Source organism: Herpailurus yagouaroundi, unplaced genomic scaffold (assembly GCF_014898765.1).
Source record: "Herpailurus yagouaroundi ecotype Mexico unplaced genomic scaffold, PumYag 308, whole genome shotgun sequence".
NCBI lineage: Eukaryota > Metazoa > Chordata > Mammalia > Carnivora > Felidae > Herpailurus > Herpailurus yagouaroundi.
In genome coordinates, this window is record NW_024412525.1 from 1952777 (window position 1) to 1958776 (window position 6000).

Genomic DNA, 6000 nt, shown 5'->3' on the forward strand with positions numbered 1-6000 from the left:
GACCTCATCACAATAATACATACCGTGATTATCATCCCCATGTGAAGATGACAGAACTGAAGCTGGGGACATTCAATTTGCTCTTTACATGCATTCATCCATTTAAGCCTTACAACGGTAATAGTTAACCATCGTCTTTGCCATCGTATGGATGGGGACATACAAGTCGAGAGAGTTTGCTTTGCGGAAGCTCACGGAGCCAATAAAGTAGAAGAGCTGAGCTTTGAACTCAGGCAGTTTGGGGTTTGACTGCTGTGCTATGGCTTTAAGCCCCACCCTCAGTGCGCTCTGCTGGCCGGGCAATGTGACTTGGCCTGAACCCAGGTCTGGTTGCTTCTGTTGCTTCTCGCTCTAGAACTGCTACCATCTCCAGCCTCTTGATTCACCCCTCCTGACACCCTGGGGGTGCTCAGTCTGCGTTCTTAGTGTTGCCCCCCCCTCCCCCCCAGCCTCTGGGGCCCTACTTGGGGAGGCTTACCCAGAGGGCTCTACCAGCCCAATTGACAAGGGAGGTTCCAAGGCTCATTTGAGATTTCAAGTCCATTCACAGGATTTCAAAGCCTGTCTAGGAGAGCTCCCGTAGTTCGTGGCCACTGGGGGTGACTTAAAGATCTCTCTCTTTATAATTACCCTTCTATATCTGGCCATTCGTGATGCAGACACCTGTCCATTGTCAGACCTGCCTCTGTGAGAAGCCAGGAGTCTTACCTGATTCCCCACATGATTGCTTTTCCACTTAGTCTTCAGAGATCCACACCAGGCCCTAGATTTGGAGAAGCTGGTTCTTGGAGCTGAGATACCCGCCCAGGCCCTGATGGTTTTGAACCTTCTTGGCAGAGGATAAGGGGATAGGATGGCCCTGCTTTCTTGTTCCATCTGAGGTAATCAGCCAGCCTCCTCCCAACTACATCCCTTTGCAGGATTGCGCCAGTCAGAAAGAGAAGCTTGTGAGTTCATTCAGGAATTTCTAGAAGAAGGACAACCGGTAAGGAAATTGACTGGACCTTTTGAGAGCTGAGGAGAAAGTAGAAAAAAATGAGAACTCACGTTTCCTTGGGTTTTGGATACTAGCCCTGGTTTGAAAAGCACCTGAAATTCGGCCCATTTTTGCCTTCTGACCTGGACAATCTGACCTGAAAGAATCTTCCATGGGGACCCCTAGCTCCACTGTCCCCAGAGGGCCGTGAGGGGACCGGGACATTGATGAGTGTCAGTCTAGGGGATGGGGGAACTGTGTTGAGGAAATCAAGTGAGCTATCCATCCAGGCTGCTCAGAGGTCTGGGCTGGGTGTGTGGGGCAGGGTCTGGGGTACAGGTTTTTGGGTGCAGCCTGTAGGAGAAGTGAAGGGCTGAGGCCTGGTTCACAGGCAAGAAATTTCTGTGGTTTTTTTCCCTAGTCAGAGTCGGAAAAACTGAAGTTCCTGAGGGCTGTGGAAACCTTGAGCGCCACTGTTCAGGCCCAGGCAAACGGCAGTATGAATGATTACTTTCCCAAAACCATTCTGGCCAAGAAAATTGAGGTGAGAGAGACCCAAGCTCTTCTGGGAGTTGGTCATCCAGGGATGAGGATGACCAAGTCCCAGAGCCAAGGGCTGGCATCTCCCTCTGAGAGAGATTCTTGTTTCTTCCTGGCGCTTCTAGGTATTAATCCTCGAAGAATCCACCGAGGTCTTGGTCAGCAGTGTGCATCAGCGAGCCATGCTCTGCATCGTGGCCCTGAGGTTCCTTCCTTGCTGTTACCTCTTCTGAGCCCCTGGGCCTTTGATGCTGTGAACATTTGGGTTGGGAGGAAGGGCAAGGTTTGGGGACCTGAGTTCTGCGCTGTGGGTGGCAGGGCCCCATGATGGCTGCCTCATCTACCAGCATCCTGGGGTGGTGGACGTACCCCCAGTTTCACTACCAGAAGCCTATTAGGACATCCAGTGTAGGGAAGGCTCCCCAAGAGGCCAGGACCTCTTTTCCTGGCAAGTAGGTCATTGGAAGGTGTTTGGGAGCCCAGGTCCTTACTGTTTGCTGTGCCTCAGAAGGGAGAGCAGAGAAGGTTCTGCCCCAGGGTCCTAGAAACATATCCCACCCTGCCACTGATATCCTCCAAAGCTCTCTTGTCATTCCTCCCCTCTCACCCCAGCCAGGTGAATCCACCATTCTACTTATCCCAGAAACTGGATCTGGTGAATGCTGGCCTCTCTAGCATATTCTCTCTGCCGCTCATCATGCCTAGTCTAGACAGAAAAGAGAGTGCTAGTCTCTACCTCCAGGTAATCCCCACCATCGCCTCCTGGTGGAGGTCTCCACAGGAGAGGATTTATCTTCAGAGGCTTCCTGGGTCCTCTTAGCTCCTAGACCCTCTTCCCCTCCTCTCTGACCTTCAGGAGCTCATAGCTCCATGGCCCTCGTGCTGCTCGAAGTAACCCCTCTGCCTCATCATCACCTGTCTCCCCGAGGACTGGCTCATGCTGCCACACTACCTGTGTCCTCTCTCGCTAAGTCTCCTATTTCTCTAGGAAGAGACAGTTTAATGATAAAACCCACAAATTTTATGGAATAACTTAACCGGCCAATGGACTGCCAAATCTTCTCAAGAGTTTTCAGTTTTAAAAATAGAACTTCTCTTAATCTACCAGAATGAATCTCTAATGGTGAGAATATCATGGGGGCTATATTTGTTGGGGAGAACTGCCCAATGCCTACATTTTCTACTTGGTTTACAATTTGGGCTGGCCTTGGCCCAGCCTTCAGTGAGGTCAAGAAAGGTCAGCACTTGGGAAGATGGAGTGTGGCAGCAGGGCTAGCCCGGCCCCCACTTTCTTTCCTCCTGAGGTGGGATCTGAGGGACAGGGGGGAGTGCCCCAGGGAGCCAAGCTAGCACAGCGGCTGTCGGTCCACCTACGCTCCATGCTTCCTCACTTGTCAGACGGTCCAGGCCTTAGATGACATGTTACAAGCTCTTGTAATGGAAGATATGGACCCCGACATGTCTCTGCTGCAGAACTTCCTGGAGGTAAGTGACTGGAGAAATCGGGGAAACGGAAGCCCTATTTTAAGTCTGATCTTTGGGAGGAAAGATAAGGAGTATGGGGATAGTCTGGGGGTCTTTTCAGCACAGAGGCCATCAGTTCTCAAACCTCAGAGAGCAATCACAATGACTTGGAGACCACTTCCTGTCTCCTTCTCACTGTCTTTAGAGCCTTTCAAATATTCTTAGTTATGATACGTTGTCATCTCTTGGGGTTGAATTTGAATTGGGGAAGTAGCCCAGAGTCACATGAAACCTACTTTCATCAACAAGATGGTAATTAATGAGGATAATATAATTTTGGATAAAACATTATGTGTGACTACAAATGCAGAGACAGGATCGCCTGGATATCTTTAAAAAACTTTTTTATGGGTGCTTGGAGGGCTCAGTCGGTTAAGTGTCTGACTTTGGCTTAGGTCATGATCTCACAGCTCATGAGTTCGAATCCCACGTCGGACTCTGTGCTGACAGCTCAGAGCCTGGAGCCTGCTTCGGATTCTGTGTCTCCCTCTCTCTCTGCCCCTCCACCTGCCCGTGCTCACTGTGTCTCTCGCTCTTTCTCAAGAATAAATAAACATTTTAAGAAATAATAAAAACAACTTTGATGAGGGCTGTGTCTAGAGAGGAAACATATCCATATTGGGATTAGTGACGTGATTTTTTTGAAATGTATCCTTTCTGGTACGTTTGTTGAGATGTGTTTCTGTGCTTTGTGGGTACCTTCACTGTAAGCGAACTAGTAAATGCACTGTTATAATTTGAGTTTATGGGGAATGGAGATGCTGAACTTTGGTTCTCCATCAGGGTGGAGTCCTCAGGAAATCCATTACTGGGGTCCTCGTTATCCAAAGATAAATGGTGCCCCCCAAAGGCACTGCTTGATGTAGTTTCCAAAATTTCATTTATTGATTTATCTTGATAAATGAAATTTAAATGAGAAAAATAGATATTATTATATGCAACAACATTTGGATTATATTTGCTACTTCGAGGTAATTCTGAAAACAAAAAAATCAAGTGTGGCTATTTTAGACATAATTTTTCCTACAAAATTATATGATTGCATGACACTTCACTTATTTCATGTTTGACTTTGCACAGCAGGATCAGAAAGAGTTTTAATTTTGAAAAAAAAAAAAAAAACATTTAAGGCCTATTTAGTTTTCCAAAGGGCTCCTCTCTCTTTTTGTCTTTGTTTTATTTTTCATATTTTTGTTAAGGTGTAATTTACATATAGTATAATGCACCCTTCCTAGTGCATATAGTTCTACGGGTTTTGACAAACGCAGTCATGTAACCACAACGATAATGAAGCTACCGAGTAGATCTACCAACGCCAAAAATCCCCCCATGACTCTGTAGTCAACCCCTGTACCCACCCTGGCAATAGATGATCTGTTTTCTGTCCCTATTGTTTTGCCTTTTCCAAAATGTCATATAAACAGAATCATATAGCCTCTTATGTCTGTCTTCTTTCATATCGCACTGTGTATCCGAGACTCACCCATGTTGTTATATATATCACTAATCCATTCCTTTCTATTTTGTCATTGTCCCGATGGATCACAGCTATGTACCCCTTCTCTAGTTGAGGAACATTTGGCTTGTTTCCAGTTTGGGGTGATTACGAATAAAGCGGCAATAAATATGTGCATTCAGGCTTTTGTACATACATAGATTTTTTTTTTTACTGTTCATATTTTAGAAGATTTTAATACATTTTATTTTATTTTATTTTATTTTATTTTAATTTACATCCAAATTAGTTCACATATAGTGCAATGGTGATTTCAGGCGTAGATTCCTTAATGCCCCTTACCCATTTAACCCCTCTGTTTACCTCCCACAACCCTTCCAGTAAACCTCTGTTTGTTCTCCATATTTAAGAGTCTCTTATGTTTTGTCCCCCTCCCTGTTTTTATATTATTTTTGCTTTCCTTATGTTCATCTGTTCTGTGTCTTCAAGTCCTCATATGAGTGAAGTCATATGATATTTGTCTTTCTCTGACTAATTTCACTTAGCATAATACCCTCCAGTTCCATCCACATAGTTGCAAATGGGTACATACATAGATTCTTTATTTCACCTGGGCAGACACCTAGGAGCGGGATTGCCAAATTGTATGTGCATATTTTACTGTTATAGGGAACTTCCAGAGTATTTGCCAGAGTAGCTGTATAATTTTGTGATCCCATCCACAATGTACCAGAACTGTAGCCAGCCTGCGTCCCTGCCAGCACGTGGTATTGTTAGTGTGTTTTATTAAAGATGGTCATTCTTATGGGTGCGTAGTGGTATCTCCTTGCGGTTTTAACTCGCATTTCCTAATGACTAATGATGTCGAGCACCTTGCGTGGGTTTATTTTTTCTCTGTATATCTGCTTTGGTGAAGTGTCTATTCACATCTTTTGCCCATTTTTAAGAATTGGGGTATTATTGGGGCACCTGGGTGGCTCAGTTGGCTAAGCATCTGACTTGTGGCTTTGACTCAGGTCAGGTCATGATCTCACAGTTCATAGGTTTGAGCCCTGTGTCAGGCTTTGAGCTGACAGAGCAGAGCCTGCTTGGGATCTCTCTCTCCTTCTTTCTCTGCCCCTTCCCAGCTTGCTCTCTCTCTCTCAAAAATAAATAAACATTACAAAATAAAAAATTGGTTTATTACCTTATTTTTGAGTTTTGAGAGTTCTTTATTCTGGACATACGGCTTTTGTCAGATATGTGAATTGCAGATGTTTTCTCCCATTCTGTGGCTTGTCTTTTATTCTCTTAACAGGGTCTTTCGAAAAGTAGGTATGCATTTTGATGAAGCCCAAATATCAAGTTTTTCTCTTATGGTTATACTTTTATTGTCTTACCTAAGAATTGTTTGCTTAACCTAAGATCTCAAATATTTTCTCCTATTTTCCTCCTAGAAGTTTATAGTTGTAGGTTTTAGATTTATGCCTGTGATCAATTCTGAATTAATATTTGGATTGGGTGT